The sequence below is a fragment of the Bos mutus genome, chromosome 5 (genome assembly GCF_027580195.1).
Source record: "Bos mutus isolate GX-2022 chromosome 5, NWIPB_WYAK_1.1, whole genome shotgun sequence".
Classification (NCBI taxonomy): Eukaryota; Metazoa; Chordata; class Mammalia; order Artiodactyla; family Bovidae; genus Bos; species Bos mutus.
Window position 1 is genome coordinate 107896777 of NC_091621.1, and position 27078 is coordinate 107923854.

At 47.1% G+C, this 27078-nt stretch overlaps 1 long non-coding RNA gene across 4 annotated transcripts; it reads left to right on the top strand.

Annotated features, from left to right (window-relative positions):
- Positions 1-69: 69 nt before the first annotated feature.
- On the top strand, positions 70-26658 carry LOC138987980 (uncharacterized). Of its 4 annotated transcripts, none has more exons than XR_011464320.1 (8): positions 96-136; positions 10786-10928; positions 11456-11573; positions 11875-11921; positions 12188-12424; positions 12564-12685; positions 16649-16780; positions 24146-26658. It is a non-coding gene; the product is annotated as an uncharacterized lncRNA (long non-coding RNA). The 4 variants fall into 4 exon arrangements; XR_011464321.1 differs by having other exon boundaries at positions 12191-12424; XR_011464323.1 differs by lacking the exon at positions 11456-11573.
- Positions 26659-27078: the final 420 nt, after the last annotated feature.

Sequence of the window (27078 nt, forward strand, 5' to 3'; positions counted from 1 at the left end):
TCAGCCCGGGGTCCCCGCCCGGATCCCGGGGGTGGGCTTAGGGGCTCCGCCGGCCCCCGAAGGGGGTGGGGGGAAGTTCCTTTTTCTCTCCGCCGGATCGCGGTGGCTGAAGAGGGATGTGGACTCGAGAGAAAAGGTAGGGGCAAGTGCGAGGGGCCGGGCCTGGGCCCGGAGGAGGGCACAGGCACACAAATGCGCCGAGCGCGTCCGCTGCGGCGAATCCCGGAGAACTCGCGACTCTAGAGGCGCAGTCCCCGGCCCGCCACGGCCGGCCCCTGCCCAGCCGAGGTCTCTCGGAGCTCCGCCGCCGCCATCAGCTTCTTCCTCCTCGGCGCTGTCCTCCTCCTTCTCATCGCCACAAGGAGGCGGGGGCGAAAAGCGGGGAGAGGAGGAGGCGACAAGAGACACTCACCTCCTCCCGGTGCCCCCTCCCGGACCTGAGCCCCCACCCTCCGAACCCTCCTCCTCCTGCTGCCGCCGCGCTCCGCGCCGCCACCGCCGCACCGGCCCCTAATGGCCGCAGAGAGCTCGCCCGAGCTGAGAGCCAGGCTGGCGCCGCCGCTTCACATCGCGCAGCGGAGGCGCGGCGAGAACGCCGGGCGCGGAGCTCGGCGGCCCAGAGGGCCGAGGGGGGCCGGGCTGAGCAGCGCCGCCTGCCCGCGCCGACGCCGAGCCCACCGAGGAGGCCCCGCTTCTGGCGAGCGGCGCAGGCGGCTTCCTCTCGCGCCGCGCTCTCTCCTCCTTCGCCCTCCCCTCCCGCGGAAAATAAATACGGCCGCCGCTTCGGCCCCCACCCTCGGCGGCCAGGTGCCTGGAGCGCCCGCCCCCCGGGGCTCCGCTCGGGGCCGCCCTCGACGGCGGGCGAAGGCGCCGCGGGGCGCGGGGTTATGTAATGGTCCCCCCTTAGGCGTCGACGCCGGCCCGGCTCCGGGGCCGCGGTGGGGGTGTGTGCGGGCGGGAGGGGGCTGGGGGTCGCCTCAGCCCGTGCGCCCCGGGCCCCCTGCCACTGTCTCGGCCCCCTGCCGCCTCTCTCCGGCCCAGCTCCCCTCCGCACTCTCGCTCCCGCAGTTCGCACTCAGCCCGGCGTCCCGCTTGCCCACTCTCGCCCGCTCCCTCTCGCCCTCTCTCCCCCCCAAGCCTAGCACACAAACAAGATGGCGGCTGTTGTTTCTTCGCTCTGCCGAATCCTCCTTACAGGCTAGCGGTAGCAGCGGCGGCCGGAAATGAGCCAAGGGGGGGGTGAAAAAAAGGGGAGGGGTTGGGCCTCCAGAGGGAGGTGGCAGGGGGCGGGGCCTGGGCCCGAGCCGCTCACACAATGGGGGAAGAGGAGCCGGGGGGCGGGGCCGGGTCAATCACGGGATCCGCCCAAGGCCCCAACGCGGTTGGCGCTTCCGCAAACTCCCCCGGCGTCACCCGGTGGCTCCCTTTAAAGGGGAGGATTGCGGAGGGGGGGGTCAGGGGCGGGCTTGGGATCTATTTTCAGTCGGTGGACATTTACGGGGGAAGGTGCCTGGGTTGGGTCTTTGCGTAGGAGATCGGTGGGAACTGGGTGGCGGGGTGACGGGGCCGCGCAGCTACTCAGGGAAGGCGACAAGTCGCCACACAGGTGGCCGAAGAGGAGCTTCTTGGGGATGGCACTGCGCCCGGGGCCCTTGGGAAGCCAGTCTTCCCAGCCCTGTTAATTTATTAGGCAGGGGTACCCTGCCGCCCAGTATTCCAGGCCACAGATCGTGCGTTCCTCTCCGTCGCTTTCCCAGGGCTCCCATCCAAAAATCACACCAACTACGAGTTGTTTCCTTTTTCTTTTAATGTTAGGTTTTTTTGACAATGAACATACTTTATTTTGATAATCAGGAAACAAAAATCACAGCAGTGGGAAGATTTTTTAAGACCAGATCTACTAAACTCTTTTCTTGCCCACCACGTGTGCACATGCCCCTACCAGGCGGCACTCTCACCAAAGGAGCGTTGAATTACTTTTCTGAACGCATCCAGGACCTGATGACATTTTAGGGTGTTTCTTTTAATTCGCTCTCGATAAAACAGCTTAAAAAAAAAAAAGGCCATGTTTAGGCAGTGCTTTAAAGATAATGTAATTATGGGGAAAATGATGGAGGAAAATGCTTGAATATAAATAAAATGTGTTTATGACATCAGTTTTGCAGAGGAAGGCCTCACCAGCATTCGTACCTACATGTTACAGGATTTCTCTGTGTTTGGCCTTGGGTAAATTGATGGCAAGGTCTCCCCAAAGAAACCCCTAAACCAGTTTCTATGGAGATAGTTAAAAGCTTTTAAACATGTTTCAGATCTCATGCTTCTTAGTTGATGTTTCCTTACTGTCAAGTTTACTTTGATTTTTGTTCAGTTCAGTTCAGTCGCTCAGTCTTGTCCGACTCTTTGCAACCCCATGAATCGCAGCACGCCAGGCCTCCCTGTCCATCACCAACTCCGGGAGTTCACTCAGACTCATGTCCATTGAGTCAGTGATGCCATCCAGCCATCTTATCCTCTGTCATCCCCTTCTCCTCCTGCCCCCAATCCCTCCCAGCATCAGACTCGGTAGATGTTGTTTATTGCCTTTTAAATGAATAACTAGGAGAATAAATAAGAACCTAGAAGTGAAAATCTTAATAAAGCAATTCAGGTTGCCAACAGGGATGAATTCCGTCCTGTGACTTCAGGCCTTATTTACCCCAAACTGCAGTAGAAAGGGTGGAGAAGGCAATGGCACCCCACTCCAGTACTCTTGCCTGGAAAATCCCATGGATGGAGGAGCCTGGTGGGCTGCAGTCCATGGGGTCTCTAAGAGTCGGACACGACTGAGTGACTTCACTTTCACTTTTCACTTTCATGCATTGGAGAAGGAAATGGCAACCCACTCCAGTGTTCTTGCCTAGAGAATCCCAGGGACGGGGGAACCTGGTGGGCTGGCGTCTATGGGGTCGCACAGAGTCGGACACGACTGAAGCGACTTAGCAGCAGCAGCAGTAGAAAGGCAGGCAAATTGAAAAGGGCAGTACCAACTTACCTTAAAGTTGTTATAGGATGGATTCACCTTGTTGGGCTACAGTCAGAACTGGCCTTCAGGAATAATTCAGTTCTCTTTAGTAGTTTATATCCACGTTCACAGTAAAGAGGACAGAGGGAAAAAATATGCACAACACCTGGAAATTTTGCCCATCATTTCCTCCTGAAAGGTTTCTCATCTGATTTTTTTTGAAGAGTTCATGACTTCTGGGGAAAGATTTGCCTTGTTTGCAGATGGTGCAGCTTGAGGCTAAACAGCATTCAAACGTCCCTGGCCCACCTAGCCCCAAATACCACGGAATACCTATTAGAGAAGATCCTGTGAAACATCTCAGGGGAAAATTCTGCAGAGAGTAGTCAGGGGCCATGGACCTGGCAAAGGGAAGGCTCTGCTGTAAACCGGGAATTCTGATTCGACGCCCTTCTCTTCAGGCAATTGACTCCTCTGGGTCTTCACCCAGAATCTGACACTGAAGTCAGCCATGTTGCGAGTGACTGAAGGCATTTTATCACACAAAATGCGATCAGGGTGAAAACTTCACATGTTTCCAAAAACATGGAATTGAATCTTCAGCTTGGATTATATCTAGCCTAATCAAATGAAAATCTAATCAAATGTGGAGTGCCATGTGTAAATGAAGAGTACATTCATAAAGAAGAAATTGCCTGCTGGTAGCTGGGTGGTGGGAGAGTGGGGGACACACGCTAGGCAGTAGAGACGGGCAGGTAAGAAGTCAGTCAGGATGGGGTTTAAATCCTGACTCTGTCACTTGGCAGCTGTGTGACTTGGTTCCTCGTTGGTAAAGTGGACTTCTTGATTAGACTTACTTTACTGTTTCACAGACGAAATGTGATAATTTATGAATGGTGTTTATCACAGTGCCTGGAATACAGCAAGTACTCAGTACACCTTAGTTTCTGGTCATTCCTTCTAAAAGGGAAGAGATCTTACCTAATTCAGAGAGTTGCTGGGAGAATGCAAATGAGATCACTGCATGTAAGGTGATTAGGCCTGCACCTCAGGCCTGGCTAGCGCTCCTGAGCTACGACACTCACTTCTCCGTCGTCAGAAGGAAGTGTCTCACAGGGTCATCCAACTCCTTTTAAGACATTCTCGGTTCACCTTGAAACCCTCTGATCACTAATTCAGCTTTCCAGATGCCCTGATTGCCAAAAGAGACATCTAGATATTGGGGATTCCCAGGTGGCTCAGTGGTAAAGAGTCCACCTGTCAATGCGGGAGATGCAGGAGACAAGGGTTCAATCCCTGGGTTGGGAAGATCTCCTTGAGGAGGAAATGGCAACCCACTCCAGTATTCTTGCCTGGAGAATTCCATGGACAGAGGAGCCTGGTGGGCTACGGTCCATGGGGTTGCAGAGTTGGACATGAGTGAGCACAAACACACATAGATAATGGGCACAAGAATAGGAGGAGATAGATGTTAGCGCAGGGTGTATCCATCAGTTGCCTCTGGTTGAGATACTACCCCTGTGACCCCCTGGCACTGTAGCTTAGTTCACCTCTGCCCCCTTTCCCCAGGATCTATACCTTGTGTTCTGTGTTTCTTATTCCTACGAATAACCCCACGATCCCTCTATCTGTGGATGGATATCTGGGCACCATCCATGAATCCACATAGTCTTCTTCCCTGTTCCTTCTTCCTCACACCAAGTCATCAAGCCCTATGAATACTACTTCCTGAATTATCTTCCAAATTGAGGATGTTGAACCACGTGCAAGTATCACCTATTCACAAAAATTAAAGTGAACTCTTACAGGTGTGGCCTCAACAAAGTTTTTTCCAAAGCACTTGTCATCAAGGGAAAAACAGTTCACGAACTTGGGTTGCTCCTGCAAATGTGAACACTCACGGGGAGGTGAAAGTGACTGTACACCCATTACAAGGAATTATCGATTGATATACTATATGTAAAATGTTGTCCACATTTGCAAGAACACATTTTTTATATTACTCATTTAATAAGATCTGTTCTTAAAAAAATTTTTTTTGTGATAGCCGATTTTGGCAAGGATGGGCTTCCCTGTCTCAGACGTAAAGAATCTGCCTGCAATGCAAGAGACACAGAACATGCAGGTTTGATCCCTGGGTCAGGAGGCTCCTCTGGAGGAGGAACTGGCAACCCACTCTATATTCTTGTCTGGGAAATTTCATGGACAGAGGAGCCTGGTGGGCTACAGTCCACGGGGTCACAGAGTCGAACACAAGTTAACAACTAAATAACAACAACAATTGGCAAGGATATGGAGAATTGTGGCTTTCATACACTGTTAGTGGGGATAGAGCATGGTATAAATGTTTAGATTCATACCAAATGTTTACAGACTTTGAAAATTCCAGTACCTCTAGGATGTATTATACAAGTACACAGAGATGAGAATATCCCTCACCCAAAAGGGGGAAACAAATCAATTGCCTATCTCTATGTGAATGTTTTAAAAAGCAAAACAAAATGCTATGGATATGTTTCCACTTATATAAAGTACCTGGAGCAGTCAAATGCATAAAGACAGAAAGCAAAATGGAGATTGCCAGGGGCTGGGGGGAGGAGGGATGGGGAAAGTAAAAGTGAAATTCACTCAATCGAGTCCAGCTCTTTGCAACCCCATGGGCTATACAGTCCATAGAATATTCCAAGCCAGAATACTGGAGTGGATAGCCTTTCCCTTCTCCAGGGGATCTTCCCAACCCAGGGATCAAACCCAGGTCTCCCACATTGCAGATGGATTCTTTACCAGCTGAGCCACAAGTGAAGCCCAAGAATACTGGAGTGGGTAGCCTCTCCCTTCTCCAGCAGATTTTTCCGACCCAGGAATCAAACTGGGTCTCCTGCACTGCAGGCAGATTCTTTACCAACTGAGCTACCAGGGAATATACATTTTTTTTTTTTTTTACCACAATACAAAGCAATCAAACAGCCTTACAATAATGGGATATTATGTGGTCATTTAAAAACTAGTAGGTAGATATGTACTACCATAGAAAGATATCCATATTACTAAGGACAGGGAAAAAATGATAAGACAGCAGGTAAAGAATGGCTCTACGTTTACGAATGTTATTAATGATAATAATGGGAGTGAATATGCACTGAACTGTTACCAGTGTCAGAGTGAGAGCTTTCATTCTGCAATATGAATTTCTGTGGTGTATGACATCAGAGCCCAAAAGTGTTTTTTCAAAAGCCTTCAATAGTTCCTCTTTATCGTGAGGGCAAAGTTTCATGTTCAGGAAATGGCTCTTGCCCACCTGTCTTATTCCTTTCAACTTCCCTCCTTGCAGCCAAGTGGAATTATTTCTGTTCTGTTCGAGCCGTGGTTTCTCTGTGCCTGGGACAGTCATACAAATATTCTTTCTGTCTGAAACACTCACCACCCTCAGCCCTTTTCCCCGCCGAATTGCCAATTCACCCTTCAGATCTCAGCTTACACTCCCGTTTCCACTAAAGTCCTCCCCAGTCCCTGACTCCTCCCAGGGCCTCCATGGCCAGTATCCTATACTTCTGAATTGCCCCACATTACATGCTGTTACAGTCCTTGTTGGTCTTTCCCTGTGACAGTGAGAAGGGTGACCATATGGTCCATTTCTCTCTCCCCAGCTCCTAACTCAAGTGGTGGTTTAGTCGCTAAGCCGTGTCCGACTCTTGCAGCCCCAGGGACTGTAGCCTGCCAGGGTCCTCTGTCCATGGGATTCTCCAGGCCAGAATACTGGAGTGAGTTGCCATTTCCTTCTCCAGGGGATCTTCCTGATCCAGAAATCGAACCTGGGTCTCCTGCATTGCCGGCAGATTTTTTACCAACTGAGCTACAAGGGAAAGCAAGAACTCAACTCAAATTTCTTGAACAAATGAATGGATATCATTGACTTGTGAATCTGGTCTGGGTGGGCAGGTCTCCCTTCCCACCCTCATCTGTTCTAATGCAGCAAGGAGGACTTTCTGGCCCTGAAAAGGACTTGGTCTTTTTTTTTTTTCTTTTTTCCTGTCCATCAAGATGCCAGTCTATCTTCCTCTCTCCTGGCATCTTGAATATCTTGACCCAAATTATTTACAATTACAACAGAAGGAGAATAAGTGTTTGTATTCACTGATGATCTAGGAACCTAGGACTCTAAGGCAAGTGAAATGTCCTGTTCAGGACCCCAAACTGAGGCAAAGGCAAGGCTTGCTTGACCGTAGGTCTTCCAACCCCACATACAGGCTTCTTACCACTGAACCTTTGGGGCGGGAAGCACCGCTTCTAGGAACTGCCACAGAATTCAGAGCCAATGCGTGTTTGTTGAATGAATGAATGAATAAAGGAAGAAGACAGTTGTATACGTAAACATACAGTCACAATGTCTTTTCTGTAAAATAAGAACACAGACTGCCAGGGCCACAAAAACAACCATAGAATGTGTAATAATTGTCCATGTCATTAGGCATGGTGTCCCACCACCAGGACTGAAGTGGACTAGCAGAGCCTGAAAGGTACCTGAAGAACTTGTATTCTTTATACCTGAACCAACCTTTGCTGATCATCTTCTCTGTGCCCAGCACTTTGCTGGATACTGTAGATTTCAACAAGGGAAAAACCACTATTCCTGTCCACTGGGCACACCGTCTATTTGGAAAGAAACTCATGGAGGTAAATAGTTCCTGGACAGAGCAATAGAGGCTCTCTCAAGGCAAACAAAGATGGATAATTCATGAGCGAAAGCACTTGCCACATTGGTGCCTCGAGGTTGCTCACCAAGGCTGGAGCATATGCTAATGAGAACAGCCAGGGAGGAGAAGATCCCGAAAAAGTAGGCCTGGCCAGGCCACAAAGGGCCCATGTGTCATGCCGAGAAGTTTGGGCTGAGACCTAAGTCCTGCTTTTTTGTTTGGGTTTTGTGGCCATTTGATCTCTAAATTAGCACATCTGTACAGTAATTCAGTGGAATATTAAAATATGTTAGTATTATTGCAGGTGAAAAGCTGATTGACTGAACAATAAGAAAAACCATGACCTAAAATGTGGTACTTCATATTCTAAAAGGGTGCTCCAAAGGATGGCAAAAGAGACAGATATGCAAATAAGATGTTTTCAGTGCCTTGTACCCCTAAGCTGAGGGTAACTTGCCACAACGCGTGGGCCTATCAGACTGTGACTTTACCTAAAGGATCTCAAAATAGCTCTGCTCTCTGCGGCAGGCAAGCTTCTGCTCTCTGCGGCAGTAGCTCATTCTTTACTATTGTTGCTATGTGACAAACTATTGGCTCTCAGTATTAATCCAAGCCTGCTAGAGAAGGAGGGCGGGCAGAGGACTCGGAGAAGCATCTTTCCTCGAATCTAATGGAACAAACATGTCCTGAGCATTTCCCAGGTACCCGTATGGTACCTGGGCCTGAAGATATAGACACCCAGTTCAGTTTAGTGGCCATTTATTCAATAGCTCCTACACTGGAGGTCTGGGCTGGGCTCCAGGGATACAAAGATAAATAAAATTCATATGGTTTCTGCCCCCAGTTTCTCACTATCTAATGGGAGAGATAGTTTTGTTAACAGAAAACTACAACCTACATGCAAAATGCAATGAGGACTTCCCTGGTGGTACAGTGGATAAGAATCTGTCCGCCAATGCAGGGGACACGGGTTCGATCCTTGGTCTGGGGAGATTCCACATGCCATGGAGGAACTAAGCCCATGCACCACAACTATTAAGCCTGAGCTGTAGAGCTAGGGAGCCACAACTACCGAAGCCCGTGCACCATAAAGCCAGCAAGTTGCAACTACTGAGCCTTTGTGCTGCAACTATTGAAGCCCGAGCACCTAGAGCCTATACTCTGCAACAAGAGACATCACTGCATGAGAAACCTGGGCACCACCATGAAGAGTAGCCTCCACTTGCTGCAACTAGAGAAAACCCTTGAGCAGCAACGAAGACCCAGCACATCCAAAAATAAATAAATAAAAATTTTGAAAAAAGATGCAACGAAAGAGGCTTGGGTGCTATCTAGACACTTAGTGGGCAGGGTGCATCAAGTGAATTCAGCTTTGGACAGGGTGATCTGCTTGCAGGGATACCTATATGGAGATCTCCAGTGGACAGCTGGACATACAGATGAAAAGCAAATTCCATCCTTGCCTTGAAGGGTCTTGCTATGGAGTGAAAGAATTAGAAATGTGAATATATTAATAATAGATCTATTACAATTCTCTGCAGTGAAGGCTAACTGGTTGATGGTATGACCACCTTGGCCTGGAAGTTGTGATGTCCCTCTAGGAGACAGCCTAGGAGCTGAATCTGGAATGATTCAGAGTGTTATCCTTGCTTTTGTTGTTTAAAAAGGAAGAGGCCTATGTGAAAGAGTTGAACAACTCCCTTTTGGCTCTGTAGTCCAGGCACAGGTAAGGGAAGAGTGCCCAGAACTGGCACAGCACACACTGTCTTTGCACTATTTCTTTTTCTTTTTTAAAATGTATTTATTTATGGCTGTGCTGGGTCTTAGTTGTGACATAAGGGATCTTTAGCTGCAGCATGGGGGATCTTATTCCCTGACCAGGGATTGAACCCAGGCCCCCTGCTTTTGGAGCACAGAGTCTTAGCCACTGGACCACCAGGGACGTTCCTCTTGGCACTATTTCTTTGGTTCATCTTGACATAAATCAAAGTCAGAGAAACTTCAAGTCAGGCCCAAATCAATCTTCTCACCTGTCCTTGAATTTTAATCAAATTCTGTGCCTTGACCCAGTTCAGCTTTCCAGGTAAGGGAAACAGACTCTACAAAGGCCCAGTGAAGTCACTCTTGCTGTAGCTAACAGTGTGTGAAAGTGAAAGTTGCTCAGTCCTCTCCGTTTCTTTGGGACCACATGGAATTCTGCAGGCCAGAATACTGGAGTGGATAGCCTTTCCCTTTTCCAGGGGATCGTTCCAACCCAGGGATGGAATCCAGGTCTCCCATGTTGCAGGCATATTCTTTACCAGCTAAATAGAAGATTCATGAAGTCATTTATTAATTTATCAGAAATGATTTGAATTGGCACTTCATGTGGCAAACAAAGGGTTAACTTATCCACAGGTCTCTTGCAAATAGATAAAGGAAAAAAATAAAATAGAAAAATATTGGGGGAAAAAATCTTCCCAAATAATAAACAGTTGTGGCTGACAAGCGCTAAGGTGACTCCCAGTAATTCCTACCTCCTGGTTGGTGTCCATGCCTTGGTGTAACTCCCTCCCCTTAAGTGTGGGCAGAATGTATGACTCACTTGTAACCAGTAGAATACAGCAAATATAATGGGAGGACACTCCCAAAACATGCTGTGTTACCTATGACTGCATTTAGAGCAGCCTTGCTGGGAAGCCCACCTGGCAAAGTGGTCTCAAGGAATTGGGACAAAAACCTGGGGCCCTCAGTCATATAGCTACTGAGAAATGAATTCTGCCAACCATCTGAATGAGCTTGGAAATAGATTCTTCCCCATGTGAGCCTCCCAGTGAAAATACTGCCCAGTCCTTGTGCAGCCCTGGGAGACCCTGAGTCAAGGACTCAGCTAAGCTATGCCTGCACTCCTGACCCACCTAAATTCAGTTCAGTTCAGTCTCTCAGTCATGTCCGACTCTTTGTGACCCCACAGACTGCAGCACGCCAGGCCTCCCTGTCCATCACCAACGCCCAGAGTTTACTCAAACTCATGTCCATTGAGTCAGTGATGCCATCCAACTATCTCATCCTCTGTTGTCCCCTTCTCCTCCTGTCTTCAATCTTTCCCAGCATCAGGGTCTTTTCAAATGAGTCAGCTCTTCACATCAGGTGGCCAAAGTATTGGAGTTTCAGCTTCAACATCAGTCCTTCCAATGAACACTCAGGACTGATCTCCTTTAGGATGGACCCACCTAAACTGTGAGATAATAAAGGTATGTATTGTTTAAAGCCACTAAATTTGCTACTTGTTATGTAGTAATAGATCAAGAAAGAAAATACCAACAGAACTTGTTTTCTTTAATGCAAGTGTATTTTTAAGTGAGTAGTATGTTAACATGATTTAACACTGTGAAAGGTATCTTTTCTTCTTTTTTTTCAAAAAATATTTATTTATTTGGCTGTACTGAGTCTTAGTTCAGGCATGTGGGTTCTAGTTCCCTGATCAGGGATCAAACCTGGGCCCCCTGCATTGGGACCATGGGGTCTTAGCCACTGGACCACCAGGGAAGTCCCCAGAAGTATCTTTTTCTTCCTGCTTCTGCCTCTCAGTGACCCATTGCCTCATTCCAGTGATGATCTTTGTTACCAGTTTCTTCCATAAGCTCCCAGAGCTGATCAGTGCATAGATGAGGAAATAAATGTCTATTTCTTTATATTTTAAAAACTTTTTTCTTTTTAATTAAGTGGTATTATACACATGTCATTCTGAACTTCTTTTATTTTTTTATCATACCCACAGAGGAGTGTATGAAACATATACGTACATTTTAAAGACGTAGCCAACACTTGCAGAACCATCACCCACACAGTAAAGTAAAATAAAGCCAGCATCTTGGCAGGGCTTTTCTCGATTTGCGGTGAGTGGGGGCTACTCTCTAGTTACGGTGCTTGGGCTTCTCACTGCAGTGGCATCTCTTATTGCAAAGCACGGTCTCTGGAGCCTGAGGACTCAGTAGTTGTGGCACTTGGTCTCTGGAGCACAGGCTCAGTAGATGTGGCGCACGGGCTTCGTTGCTTTGTGTCGTATGGGATCTTCCCAGATCAGGGATTGAACCCATGTCTCCTGTATTGGCAGGTGGATTCTTTACCACCGCGCAACCATGGAAGCCCTTCTTTATCTTTTTAATGTAGTTTTTCCTTCTGTGTTTGCATCCTCAGACGCTGTACAGAAGTGTAGCTCCACCTGTTTTTGACCTTTACATAAGGTGAGTCATGTTCTTCTTTTGTGACTTATTTAGCTTGCATTTTTATGCAACCCAGCTATGTGGATGCATGAAGCCGTGATTCCTTCATTCTGTTACTGTATGGTTTTCCATTGTTGTGGAGATTTATTTTTTCCAAAATATTATATATTTTTATTTTTAATTATTAAACATTAAAATATTTTTATAAAAATCATAAAAATGAGTAAACAATTTATTTTCCACTTTACTAGAATGGAGAGTTAAGGTTTTACATTTTTTTTTCCTAGTAGAAACAGTTTTGCCCCGAAATTCCTTCATATAACTTCTCTGGTACACATGGGCGAGACTTTCTCAAGGAACATAGATGCCAAGAATAGAATTTCTGGGATATAAAGCATTCATATCTTCAGCTTTTCTGAGCAGTTTATCAATTTACACTCCTGCCAGAACTCTGTGAGAGTTCCTATTCTCCACATCATCGGGGACATTTGGTATTGTCAGACTTCTTAATTTGAGCTACTCGGGTGAGTATACAGTGCAGTCTTGCTGTGATTTTAATTCATATTTCCCTTAATGCCCATTTGGATATCTTCTTTTATGAAGTGCCAGTTCAAGTTTTGTTTATTTTTACACTGTTTTTTTTCTTTTTGCTGTTCTGCACAGAATATGGGATCTAGTTCCCCAAGCAGGGAACGAACCCGTGCCCTAGAGTGGAAGTGTGGGCGTCCTGACCACTGGAGCATCAGAGAAGTCCCCAGTTCAAGTTTTCGTTCAGTTTTCTGTCGGTTCGTTTGTCTTTGTCTGATTGATGGTTTGTAATTTCCCACTATGTCATTTGTCTTTTAACTTTGCACATGGGATGCTCACCCTCAGTTATAAAAAGAGATGACAAAACTATGACGGCATTGTTTTTGCTATTACCAGCTTAGCCAGAGATCAAGGAGTCTGGTAATATTGTGCTGACAAGCATGTGAAGGATATATAGCAGTCCGTTACACACAGGTGTGTAAACTAGTGAACTTGAAGACTAGTGTGGCACATCTAGCACACTGTGAAATGCAGGTGTGGTTTGACTCCAGCCGTTTCACTTCTAGGAATTTACCCCATGACACACAGACAGTCCCCAGCTTCTGGTGGTTCAACCTTGGGACGGTGTGAAAGCAAAGTTCATTTAGCAGAAAGCATACTTCAGACTTTGAATTTGGGTCTTTCCCAGGCTAGCGGTGTTTGGGAGAAAACTTTCTCAGGATATTGGTCAGGGCAGCAGCCACAGCTCCCAGGGTAAACGTGGTCACCAGGGTTAACTACCGATATGGCTACAATCATTCTGAACCCAGACGGTCATTCTGTTTTTCACTTTCAGTACAGTATTCCAAAAATGACATGAGGTAGTCAACACTTTATTATTAAATAGGCTTTGTGTTGCATAGTTTTGCCCAGCTGAAGGCTAATGTAAGTGTTCTGAGCATGTTTAAGGTTGGCTTGGCTAAGCTTGATGTGCTTTTAAGGAGTATTAAGTGCATTTTTTATAAAGATGTATTCATTGTATTTATCTTATTTATGGCTGTGCTGGGTCTTTGTTGCTGCATTTGGGCCTTCTGCAGTTGCAGCCCTGGGGGGGTCACACTGTAGTTGCAGTGTGCAGGCTTCTCGTTGCAGTGGCTTCTCTTGCTGCAGAGCACGGGCTCTAGGCACACAGGCTTCCATCGTTGCTGCACGTGGGTTCAGCAGTTGTGGCCCATGGGCTTAGTTACTTCTCCGCATGTGGGGTCTTCCAAGATCAGGGATCAAACCCATGTCTCCTGCATTGGCAGGCAGATTCTTTACCACTGAGCCACCAGGGAAGCCCTAAAGGCACTTTTGACTTACAATATTTTCAACTTATGATGGGTTTCTAGTGACGTCACCACATTTTAAGGTTGAGAAAGGTATGGATTCAGTTATCTGTGAAATGATGCGTTCAAAGATCTTCAGGGTAACTTTGTTTGTAATAGCACAGATGGAAAACAAATACCTATCGGCTGGGGACTGCTTCAGTAATTTGAGATACATCTTTACAAAGGAACATGCAGATTATTTTTTAAGTTATACAGGCTGAAAATGAATATCTTTTAAGATACATTGTTAAGAAAAAAATACAGGGAATTCCCTGATGGTCCAGTGGTTAGGAACTAAGATCTGGTCTGGGAACTAAGATCTTGAAAGTGGCGCAGTGTAGCCGAAAGACAAGAAAGAACAAAAGAAAAGGAAAAATAGCCAGGTGTAGAATACTGTATATAATATGCTACTGCACCTGCAGTATGTACATATATGCTTGGATTTGCACAGAATATCTTGGAAGGACCCTTAAGAAAATAGATATAGTGATGATCGGGTAATCAGGGCGAAAAGAGATTTATTTTTTACTGTACATCCCTTCGCACCTTTTGGGTTTTCTACTAGGTGTACATTTCACCTATTAAATGTAAGTTAAACAGTTTTATTTTATTTATTATTTTTTGGCTGTGCTGGGTCTCTGTTGCTGTGCATGGGCTTTCTCTAGTTGTGGCAAGCAGGGCTACTCTCTAGTCGCGGTGCCTGGGCTTCTAATTGCAGTGGCCTCTCTTGGCAGAGCACAGGCTCTAGGCGCACGGGCTTCAGTAGTTTCAGCACGTGGACTCAGTAGTTGCAGCTCATAGGCCCTAGGGCGCAGGCTCAGTAGCTGTGGCCCATGGGATTTGTAGTTCTTCCGTGCCATGTGGAATCTTCCCTGTCCAGGGATCAGACTCGTGTCCCGTGTATTGGCAGGCAAATTCTTATCCACTGTACCACCAGGAAAGTCCAAATAATTTTAAAATGTACTGAGATCCAATTATGGGCCAGGCCTGTGCTAAATCCTAGCAATACCGTGGTGAACAAAACAGAGATTTTACCTTTGGAGTTCCTGGTCTAGTGAGGGGTGACAGTCACTAAAGCCATCCTTATGGTGACGTGATGAGTGCTATAATATAGGACATTGAGGCACTTTGGAGGAAACTGACACAGAGCAGGGTCATCTAAGAGAGCCTTGTAGGTGGGCAGCCTGATGTTTACATGAGGAGCAGAAGGACAAGGGAGCCAGCCTGTGGAGCTGGAGACCACAGGCCCGGAAGAGGAAACAGCATTTGTGGAGGGAGAACAAAGAGCTCTGGCCATTTGAGGAACTGAAAGAAGTTTGGCCCAGCCGGAAGTTGACATGAACTGAGTTGGTTTTCAGAAAAAGCCACAGTCGAAGTGTGAGGAAAGGATTGAAAGGGGACAAAAGTGGGGTCCAGAAGACTGGTTAGGAAGCTTCTGCCATCATCAGATGACAGAAGACAGGTGGTTAGACCGAGAGGGTGGCAGTGAGGCTAGTGAGGATGGGTCAAATTCCAGAGATTGAGAAAATAGAATCACCAGACTTAGTGGCTGGATGACAGGGAGAAGGAGAGAGAAGATCAGTATAATAATAAAAGCTACTATTTGGTAAGGACTTTCCACGTGGTATTACCTGCCCAGCATGACTCTGTCATTCAGTGGTCTTAGTGATCGGGAAGGTATGTCTACCACGATGAGAATGTACAGATTTAAAGAAGGTTAAGGAACTTGCTTGAAGCCACCTAGGTACTAAGCAGCAGAACCAGCATCTGAAGTCATTTATCTGGCTGCCAAGTTCATGCCCTTAACCCATTTCTTAAGGGCGACTCCCAGATGTCAGGTTTGGGCAATTCAGTGGTCGATGATGCTACTTATTGAGAGAAAACACAAGAGAGGAAGAAGTTTCGAGAAAGAAAATGTTCATCTGATTCTTCCAATTTGAGGTTCCTGTGAGACCCTACCTGAGTAGGTTAAGTACAATAGGCAGTTTTATATATATAACTGGAGAAAGTTCTGGGCTGGAAATTTGGGCATCATGAGGATACAGCCTGAGGTCAAAACAGTGGATGAAATTAGACTGGGACAAGTTAAGTAAGAGCAAAGACAAGCCCGAATAGTTTTTTTAGCAAGGAAGTCACATGAACAAATCTTGTTTATTGGAAGACAGCTCTGGCAGCAATGTAGAAGATTGACTGATTTGGAGAAATAGGTCGTAGAAAATCCGACACGTATATTCATGTGTTTTTATTGAGTCATCTTCCAAGTATCACCACACACTTTGTGCCAGGGATCACCAAGCCCAGGGAACACAGAGGTAAACCAGACGCTGTCCTTGACCTTGTGGGACTTTGGGGCCAGGAAGGAGTGAGATTAGGGAACCTCGCTGTAAGAGGAGTAGTTGGGCACACTGTGCTATGGGAGCACAGAGGAAGGAGAAGAGACCTAATTCCACTGTGGGCTGGGGCTTCCATAATAGAAAGTATGGCTGGGGGTTTCCTGGTGGTCTGGCGGTTAGGCTTTGGTGCTTTCACTGCCGTGGCCCAGGTTTAATCCCTGGTCGGGGAACTGAGATCCCGCAAGCCATAAGTCATGGCCCCTCCCCCCAAAAAAAGGCAAAGAAGATATGGGTAGAGGTAGACCTTGATGAACAACTAAGCAACACCTAGGTGAATGAGGAGCAGAACGTGGTAGGCAGAGCCAGCAGAGTGGCTGCATTCAGTAACCTCACTGGGATTCAGTGAGACTGGGGGAATGGGTGCCTGTATGGGGAAGGCGTAAGCTTGAAGATCTGGATAAGCTCCTGAAAAACTGGGGTGTGCTTAAAGGAGATTGAATTTTAAAATTAAATTAAAATTTTTTACCGCGCTGCTCAGCCAGCGGGATTTTAGGTCCCTGACCAGGGATCGAATCTGTGCCCCAGGCAGTGGAATCTTGGAATCCTCACCACTGGACCGCCAAGGAATTCCCAGGAGATTGAATTTTATCTGAAAAATGAGGCTTTGGAGGTAAGCAGGGAGGTCGTGTGATCAGATATGCCCTTTAGAAAGATCTCTGTGTCTGCAATGTGGAGAATGGGCAGGAGGAGGCCAGATGACCAGCAAGGAGGATGGTGGGGAGGATGCTGCGGTGGGAGTGGGGAATGCTGGCAGTGATCCTGGTAGAAATGATAAGGACTCAAACTCAGGTGTATGTAATACTCAGCTTTCTCTAAGTTACGCTACGTAACAAATACTTTAAAATCTCATGGCATGTGGCCACATACACTTTATTTTTTGCTCAAGAAACACGAAGGTTGTAGTTTAGCTATCTTTCCTCTAGATGTGTGCATACTAAGTGGCTTCAGTCTTGTCTGACTCTTTGCAACCCTATGGACTGCAGCCTTCCAGGTTCCTCTGTCCATGGGATTCTCCAGGCAAGAATACTGGAGTGGGCTGCCATTGTCTCCTCCAGGGGATCTTCCTGACCCAGGGATCGAACCCACGTCTCTTACGCCTCTTGCATTGGCAGACTAGTTCTTTACCACTAGCGCCACCTAGGAAGCCCCTTCTAAATGCAGCCGCACAAATCTTTTCTTCCTGGAACCCAGGATGAAGGAACAGCCACCTTCTGAGACGTGTTCTCATAGTGGAGTGTTGGCGCAAAAGCCCCCCAGACAAGCCACACGATTGGGTTTAAAGCTCTACTCAGTTGTGATAAAGGTTGCCTACACTCACATCCCAGTGGCCAAAGCAGATCAAGTGGCAAGATCCAAAGCAGTAGGCCAGGGAGATATGTGAAGGGTGGAAAAAAAAAAAAAGTATTAGTCTCTCAGTTGCGTCCAACTCTTTGCGACCCCATGGGCTGTAGCCCACCAGGTTCCTTTGTCCATGGAATTCTCCATGCAGGAATGCTAGTGTGAGTAGCCATTCCCTTTTCCAGGGGATCTTTCTAGACCTAGGGATTGAACCTGGGTCTCCCGCATTGCAGGCAGGTTCTTTACCATCTGAGCCACCTGGGAAGCTCCATGTTATGGGTTGGAAGGAATGAATGACTATGAACATATAAGACAGTTTATTGCAACCTGTCATTGGGGAAAGAAAGGAAAAGTTGATTAGAATCTTGGCATTTGGTGGGATTTGACTGGATGTGGGGAATGTGCCAAGGATTCCCTCAGATGGTTAAGGATGGTACTGCTCACTAAGAAAAGGGATATAGGAAGAGGAAACTTGCAGTAGATGATGATCTGCATCCAGTCTGCCTTCTTGAGATAATGGTACCCTGGTTTTGCCTTAAGGGAACCATTCTTCCCCTCCTTTCAACCATGATGCTCTCGATGAAACTTCTTCCAGCCCCTTACCAAGGATGAAGCATGTGAGCTAGTCTTAAGTCAATAAAAACATTCTATACTCTTGAACACAATCATTGGTTCAAGACGGGGTTCATGATGCAAATCTGGCCAATCAGAGCCAGTGAGGCTCAATTTTAGGTCTTACTTCCTGACTTGAATGAGAAAGACGAGAGTATCTGTGGCACAGGGGGAATGGAACCTAGGAAGAGTCATCATGGAGGAAGCAGAGCATGGAGGAGATATGAGACTGGTTCCTGATGACATCACCTGAACTTTGACCAAGCCACACGAGGAGCAATCCCAGGGAAATGCTAATTTTAAGCAACAGAAACCCAGAGGGAAAAGCTAGAGAAAGTGGTTCATGGAGGTAAGATAGTTCAAGCAAGAGATAATGCGGAATGGAAATAAACCTGTGACTTTGGAAATGGCTAGAAACACTGAATGACAAATGTATTTAAGGACCATGGAATTTGTTGGCTCACAGCATATATGGATTAAGGAGAGAAAGACGATGATGATGTTCTAGTAGATAATGAGGAATATTTGGAGAGATGGTGAAAGCATTGAGATCAAGAGCACAGAAAATGGGGCATGATTGAGGGTCAAAGAATAGGTTCTGTTTTGGGCATGTTCAATGAGGCACCTACAGAAAGACTGATCGCAACATGATAAACAAGAATGGAGAGGCAGACTTGGAAAATGTCACCTATAAAAAAAAAAAGAAAATGTCACCTATAGTTAAGAGTTGAAGCTAAGGGGTAACTGAGCTTTCCCAGAGAGAGCTAATAAAATTGGAGTGGAAGAGGGTCATGGGCCTTAAAGAATCATATCCTTTAAGGAGCTGGCAGTGACTGTGGAGCAATGGCAAGACTGAGAGTCACGTCTTGGGGGAAGAGTGAAGTGCTGCAGAAGACAAGGACTTGCTGCTGCTGCTAAGTCGCTTCAGTCGTGTCCAACTCTGTGCGACCCCATAGACGGCAGTGCATCAGGCTCCCCGTCCCTGGGATTCTCCAGACAAGAACACTGGAGTAGGTTGCCATTTCCTTCTCCAATGCATGAAAGTGAAAAGTGAAAGTGAAGTCATTCATTCATGTCCGACTCTTCATGACCCCATGGACTGTAGCCTACCAGGCTCCTCTGTCCATGGGATTTTCTAGGCAAGAGTACTGGAGTGGGTTGCCATTTCCTTCTCCAGACAAGGACTTTGGAATCTCCAAAAGTAAAGGGTCTTTCTTAACAGCCCCCTCTCCCACAGAATCTGTACCCAATTTATTGGCATGCTTAGACCAAAGTGCGTGCTTAGTTGCTCAGTCGTGTCTGACTCTCTGGGACCCCGTGGACCATAGCCCACCAGCTCCACTATCCATAGAATTCTCCAGTCAAGAATACTGGAGTGGGTTGTCATTTCCTTCTCTAGGGGTTCTTCCTGACCCAGGGATTGAACCAGAGTCTCCTGCATTGGCAGGCAGATTCTTTACCACTGAGCCACCATGTTTATTTTATAGTTTATTTTATTCATTTATTTTTTGGTGGCATTGTGAAGCTTACGGGATCCTAGTTCCCCAACCAGGGACTGAACCTGGGCTCATGGCAGTGAAAGCGTGGAGTCCTAACCACTGGACCACCGGGCTGAAATCTCTCCCTGTATCTCTATCCCCACCACCAGCAATGTGGCCTCAGCCAGCACTTCACCTGCATCAGAAGATGTCCTCACTGGCCTTTCCTGCAGCTGCTCTTCCCGCCACCGCCCCCCCACCCCCGCCCCATCAAAGCCATTCTCCACGTAAAAGCCAGAGTGACGTTTCCAACATGTGAATTGAATCATGTCACGCTCAAAGCCCTCCGGTGGTTTGCACTGCTCTGAGAACGAAGCCCACGGATGATAGGGTTGTGACAGGGAACCCATGGTGGGCTTTAAATAAAAGAATGACATCACCAAATTTCTGAGAATTTGGAAGGCATCTGAAAAGTTACTGTAATAGCTGGCTGGAGTAATGGAAAGGAGAGAAGTAGGAGTCCAATGAAGAATTTGTTGTACACAATGAAAGAACATTGCAGAGGGGATGGGTGTGAGGAATATGTAAGCAATTGAATCTATAAGCTTGGTGGTTGAGTGGCTGACTCCTTGTGGGGCTGAGGTTTCCAGGTAGGGGACAGTAGCATTATTAACCAGGAAAAGGAGACAGGGAGAGGAGGCAGCGATGTACCCAGGCAGCCGTACGCAGTATGGGCAGGCTGGTCTGGCTTAAAATTCAGGGTCACCCGTCTCCCTGGGCCTTCTAACATTGCTGAGAACATTACCCAGCATCTCTGGTCAGCTCTCTCTCCTGGTCTTCACAAGACTCTTGCTAATCTTTTTTTTTTTTTTTTTTTCCGCTGAACTATGTACTTCTTTGCCTTCCTCTTTCACTCTCAGTAAATGGCCTTGCGTTGTACCTTGCAGGGCAAAGAGAAAGCATCAGAACACAACTCCTACCCTTTCTCTGGTTTCAACAGTGTGGCAGAAGGAATCAAACCTTTCCTAGATTAGAGGAGGAATTTGGGAATCAGAGAAGACTTATGCCAGAAAGTGCTATCCTTCCCTGGTACCTCAGGTGGAGGCATTACCATATAACATTTTTATGGAAAAAATCCCCAGGAGGAAAGCAAATGCATTTGGGAGACAAAAAGCCCAAGGAATTTTTATCATTTCTTAGGGAACAGAGCAAAATCTTATCTATCAGAAGAAATTGTGCTTGTTTGTTTGTTTAAAATATTTATTTATTTGGCTGCTCCGGGTCTTAGTTGTGGCATGCAGGAATCTTTAGTTGTGGCACATGGGATCTAGTTCCCTGATCAGGGTTCGAACCTGGGCCCGCTGCATTGGGCGCTCAAAGTCTTAGCCACTAGACCACCAGGGAAGTCCCGGAAATTGTGTTTTTCATTGGACTGGACAGTGTGGAGTTAGAAGAAATGAATTCTGTGGTGGGAAGATCAGTTTGCCTTTTGGGAACTGAGGGGCGAAACAGCTACAGCTTCTGCTGATGCGAGTTTAAACTGAACACCTAAGATGTTATATCCCTGTTAAGAGTACAGGGCAACCCCCATTTCTACCCCCATCTGGGCATCATCCTCTTGGAAAGTGGTAAACACCCAAGCGCAAGAGGGCTGCACTGACATCCAACTGAAATATGACACCAGAAGGGCTTCTCTCATGCCTGGAGGGATGGGGAGTTCCAAGGGGAAGAGGTGCGTGTGCATTCAATGGTGTCTGACTCTTTGTGACCCCATGGACTGCAGCCCACCAGACTCGTTTGTCCATGGGATTCTCCAGGCAAGAATACTGGAGTGGGTTGCCATGCCCTTCTCCAGGGGATCTTCCTGATCCAGGGATCCAACCTGTGTCTCTTTATGTCTCCTTCATTAACAGGCGGTTTCTTTACCATTAGCGCCACTTAGGAAGCCCCCCAAGAGGCAGGAGCAGGGCTCAAAGTGAGGAAGGGCCAAAGAGCCAGAGGAGAGAATGAGAAGATCCACATGCCAGAAAGGGCAGCCTTCACTCCTCCTTAGTTTCCTTTTCTGGGCCCTCCTCTGTCTTTAAAATGCTGAGTGGAATTCCATGGTGATTCAGTGGTTAGGACTCCATCCTTTCACTGCCAGGGGCACAGGATCCCTAGTCAGGGAACTAAGATCTTGCAAGCTACGTGGTGCAGCCAAAATTTAAAAAAAAAAAAAAAAATGCTGCACTCCCCAAGGCTTAGTTCTTGGCCCTCTAATACCATTCTCTACCCCTGGGCAGGCTTTTAGTGCCATCTCTATATATGTCCAGTATAAGTTTGTTGAATGAATCGTGTGTGAATGAAAGGGAAGATTTCTGGAGCAAGATGATGTTAAAGGTCAGTTATGACCCACCCACAAATTCATGAAGTCCCAATGCCCAGTACCTCAGAATGTAGCTTATTTAAAGATAAGATGTTTAAAGAGGCGTTTAAGCTACAATGAGACCCTTAATCCACTATGTGTATGTAAATGAAAGTGAGCTCAGTCATATCTGACTCTTTACAACCCCATGGACTGTGTAGCCCACCAGGATTCTTGTTCCATGGAATTTTCCAGGCAAGACTGGTGTTTAATAAGAAGAGGAACAGATAGCAGTGATTGGACCACACAGAAAACAGACCATGTGAGGACATAGGGAGAAGGTGGTTGTGATGTTATGATATAAGAATATACATTTGGTCTTTCGTCCCCATTTTATGGGTTTCCTATGTGGCATTACTGGTAAAGTATCCGCCTGCCATTGCAGGAGACATAGGAGATGTGTGTTCGATCCCTGGGTCGGGAAGATCCCCGGGAAGAGGAAATGGCAACCCACTCTAGTATTCTTGCCTGGAGAATCCCACGGACAGAGGAGCCTGGAGGGCTACAGTCTATGGGGTCACAAAGACTGGGACATGACTGAAGTGACTTAGCACACATGCCCTACTTCATGGCAAAGACTTCCTAAAATCCTAGTAATTTTCTGAGCGATGGGGGTGAGAGGAGCGTCTTGTTATTCATAATAAGCCCCTTTCAATCATACTGGAGTTTATGCTAATGAGGTGACTCTTGGTGGGTCCCCTGGATAGCTTCAAGATGGAAGCTCCTTACCAAAGGAGGAAGCCTTGGGATTAGAGAGATGGAACTTTCAACTCCATCTTTACCCACTCACTTCTGGGAAGAAGGGAGGAGCCTGATTGGATCGATCATTCCTCCATGACGGAATCTTCTGTAAACCCTAATGGCAATCCACTCCAGTGTTCTTGCCTGGATAATCTCAGGGACGGGGAAGCCTGGTGGGCTGCCGTCTATGGGGTCACACAGAGTCGGACACAACTGAAGCGACTTAGCAGCAGCAGCAGCAGCATGGAGCTTCCAGGTTGGGGAATGCATCGACGTGCTGGGAGGCTTCACCCCCTCCCCCATATCCTGCCTGCCCGGTGTGTCTCTTCATCCCCTGTTCCTCAGGTGTGTCCTTTATAATGGAGAATAGTCAGGAAACAGCCTTCCTGAGTGAGCCATCTTAAGAAATAGTTGCACTGGAAGAGAGGGTCATGGAAACCCCTAATTTAGAGCCTCTGTCAGAAGTGTGGGAAGCCTGGGACTTCCCTGGCTGTCCAGTGTTGAGACTCAGCACTGTCAATGCAGGTTCGATCCCTGGTCAGGGAACTAAGATCCCACATGCTGTGTGGTGCAGTCAAAAGATTAAGGGGAAAAAAAAAAAAAAAAATATATATATATATATATATATACACACACACACACATATGAGAAGTCTGAGAATGGTGATTGGCATCTGAAATAGGGGACAGTCTTGTGAGACTGAGCCCTAACCTGTACGGTCTGTTGCCTATTCTGGGCAGTTTGTGTCAGAATTGATTGAATTGTTGGGCACCCAGCTGGTATCTCGGAGAAGGCAATGGCACCCCACTCCAGTACTCTTGCTTGGAAAATCCCATGGATGGAGGAGCCTGGTGGGCTGCAGTCTATGGGGTCGCTAAGAGTCTGACACGACTGAGCGACTTCACTTTCACTTTTCACTTTCCTGCATTGGAGACGGAAATGGCAACCCACTCCAGTGTTCTTGCCTGGAGAACCCCAGGAATGGGGGAGCCTGGTGGGCTGCCGTCTATGGGGTCCCACAGAGTTGGACACGACTGAAGCAACTTAGCAGTAGTAGCAGCAGCAGCTGGTATCTCAAGAGCTGGAGAATTTGTTGTTGGTGTGGGAAAAGAAGGAAATGGCACCCCTCTCCAGTATTCTTGCCTAGAACATCCCATGGACAGAGGAGCCTGGTGAGCTAAAGTCCATGGGGTCTCAAGGAGTCAGACATGACCGAATGACTGAGCACACAGAAGAAGAACCATACATGTGGTCACGTGGTATTGTAAAAAGAGTTCAGGGTAGCCATCTGCCAGTCAAGGAGCGAGGTCTCAGCAGAAACCAAACCTGCTGACATCTTGATCTTGGACTTCTAGACTCCAGAAGTGAGAAAATACATTTTGTTTTTTCTTTCTCTTTTCAGGCCGGATCTTAGTTCCCTGACCTGGGATTGAACCTGAACCCCCTGCAGTGGAAGCATGGAGGAGTCTTAACCATTGGACTGCCAGGGAAGTCCCCCCAAAATGCATTTCCGTTGTTTAAGCCACCCAACCTGTGCTATGTCATCATGGCAGCCCTAGTGAGTTAACACTGATGGTGAAGAGGGACCTTCACCATCAGTGAAGAGGGACCTTGCAATAGAGGGACCTGTGGATGGACTGTGCCCCGTTGGCAGTGGACAGTTGGATGTGTGCGTCTCATCCTCATGGGGTGATCTGGGCTGGGCTGGACAAAGTGATTCTGGAATTGTTGGACGAAATGTGTAGCAGAGTCTTTTGTCTGTGTCTCCACAGGAGACTATGGAAAGTGAGAAGGAAGAAAACCAATCTTCACCCTCTTATACAGTATTCAGTCTGCAAGAACACTGTTGGTTGACTTCCCAGCATTCACATACCCTTCCTTCTTCCTACCAGAGCCTCAGTTTTGTTCAGGTGTTTGCCCCCTCACCACTCAGCCCCTGAGAACCTTGGGAATCTGACCCCATTCCCAGATTGTTTCGTTTGAGCCAATATGGCCAACTCATTCCTCTCTCCAGTGATCCGTTCCACAACTTTCATTGAAGGTAATCACCTCAAGCCATATCTCTGGTCACTGTCATTGTTCTAGGGATGGGCAGTAGTTCTCAATATCCCTTCTTCACTTAGAATTCTCAATTTTTAGCTGGACATTTGCCACTCTCCTCATAAAGACTATGTTTTCCAGCACCACTTGCAACTGGATGTGGTCGTGGAGCAAGTTTTGACCAATCATCTATAGACATGCTTGATGAAGGCACTTCTGGGAAGTATTCTCAAAGGGGAATGTTTTATCTATTGCTGCATTAAAAATTATCCCAAAGCTACAAACCTAGAAACAAGAAACATTTGTTTCTTAAAGTTTCTGCAGGTTAGGGATCCAGAAGCAACTTAGCTGGGTGGTTCTTTCTCATGTGATCAAGGTATCAGCTGGGGCGACAATCACCTCAAGACCCTGCTGCGGGTGTGTGTAGTGGGGGATTTGCATTTGAGCTCACTCCTGTGGCTATCGGCAGTCCTTGAAAGATGCATTTCCAAATTCCCTCCAATGAGGCTCTGCACAGGACAGCCTTGCAACATGGCAGCTGGATTTTCACACAGTGAGCCATCCAAGGGAAAGAGAAAGCTAGCACGTAACACAGAACCACCGTCTTTTCATGGACTAATCTTGAAAGGAACATTTTACCACGTCTCCTGTATTGTCTTCTCTGTGTGCATGTGCTCAGCCACTCAGTCATGTCCAACTCTTTCGCAATGCCATGAACAGTAGCCCACCAGGCTCCTCTGTCCGTGAGATTTCCCAGGCAAGAATACTGGAGTGGGTTGCCATTTCCTTCTCCAGCTGATCTTCCTGACCCAGGGATTGAACCCATGTCTCCTATGTCTTTCCCAGAAGTGAATAAATAAGTCCAGGGAGGCAGGGATACCTGGAAGTCATTACAGAAGCCGCTCATACTGGAGTGGGGCTTCCCAGGTGGCGCTAGTGGTAAAGAACTGCTTCCCAGCGTAGGAGATATGAGAGACGCGGGTTCGATACCTGGGTGGGGAAGATCCCTGGAGTAGGGCATGGCAACCCACTCCAGTATTCTTGCCTGGAGAATCCCATGGACAGAGGATCCTGGTGGGCTGTAGTCCATGGGGTCGAAAAGAGTCGGATACAACTGAAGTGACTTAGCACACGTACACACACACACCATGGAGTGTGGGGGGAAGGTGTGCTCAGTGATTGTTTACCTTTCCTTCTGCCTGTTGGCTAGAAGACAGAGATGACTGCTGGAACTCAAGCAGCCACCTTGTATTATGAGGTGATCTTGGAAGTGGAAGATGTAAATGGCACAGTAAAAGGGCTGAGCGGGCCAGAGTCCTGTCATTGTGGAGGAACCGTTCCCTCCATGGGCTGTGTCTCTCAGTTTTTATTTAGAGAAAGAGTAACTCTTATCTTGTTTAAGTCATCATTTTTTTGGATTTTCCAATTTCTGCCAGTCAAAGCTAATCCTCAATGATCTAGGTTCTCTTTGGTGTGGCCCTGGAAACTACTTCAGTTAGTTAAAATGCTAGTTTCTTATTATTCTAATGCTTTAGATATAATCATTATGAGGACTTGCTCCTGATGTATGTTCATTGAAATCACTTTCAATCTCTTGCTCTCTCCTTCAAATTCAGCCCCAGACTGTTCTGTGTTCCCTCACCCTTGACTCATCCTCTCTCCCCTTTCAGCTATTTTCCCATTGAGAGGCAGATACTTGAACATATTCATAGAATATGGAGAAGAAATTGACACAGGGAAAGAAATTAAAAATCCAGAAGAGAATCAGGGATTCCTGGCAGAACAATGCCCTAGAGAAGGGGCTGGCAAAGAATAGCTGCCAGTTTTGTTTTGTTTTTTCCAGCTGCCAGTTTTTGTAAATAAAATTTAATTGGAGCACAGCCCCACCTATTCATTTACCTGTTGTCTACGGTTGCTTTCTTGCTACAAGGGACAGCAAAAGGACAGCAAAGCCTAAGATATTTGCAGTCTTGCCCTTTACAGAAAGTCTGCTGACTCCTGCCTTCAAGGAGGCAGGGGTGAGGGTTAGGAGCACAGGAGTCAGAAATGCTGGTGAGGCTGGAGAGACAATAAATTGTTCAAGAGAGTGACAAAAACAGCCTGCTTACGGTGAGGCCAAGAGAAAGAAATTCAGGGTGGGGAGAAATGGGGAGGCTGAATGCTTCCAAAGGGCAGGGGAAGTGGGTATGTGGGACAGCTGGAGGGGATGCTAGGGACTAAGATTTCCCCAGAAATCTCATGCCAAGCTCCTCATGACAGCAGTTCAGACCCTGAGGTCAACCATGAGCCCAGCTC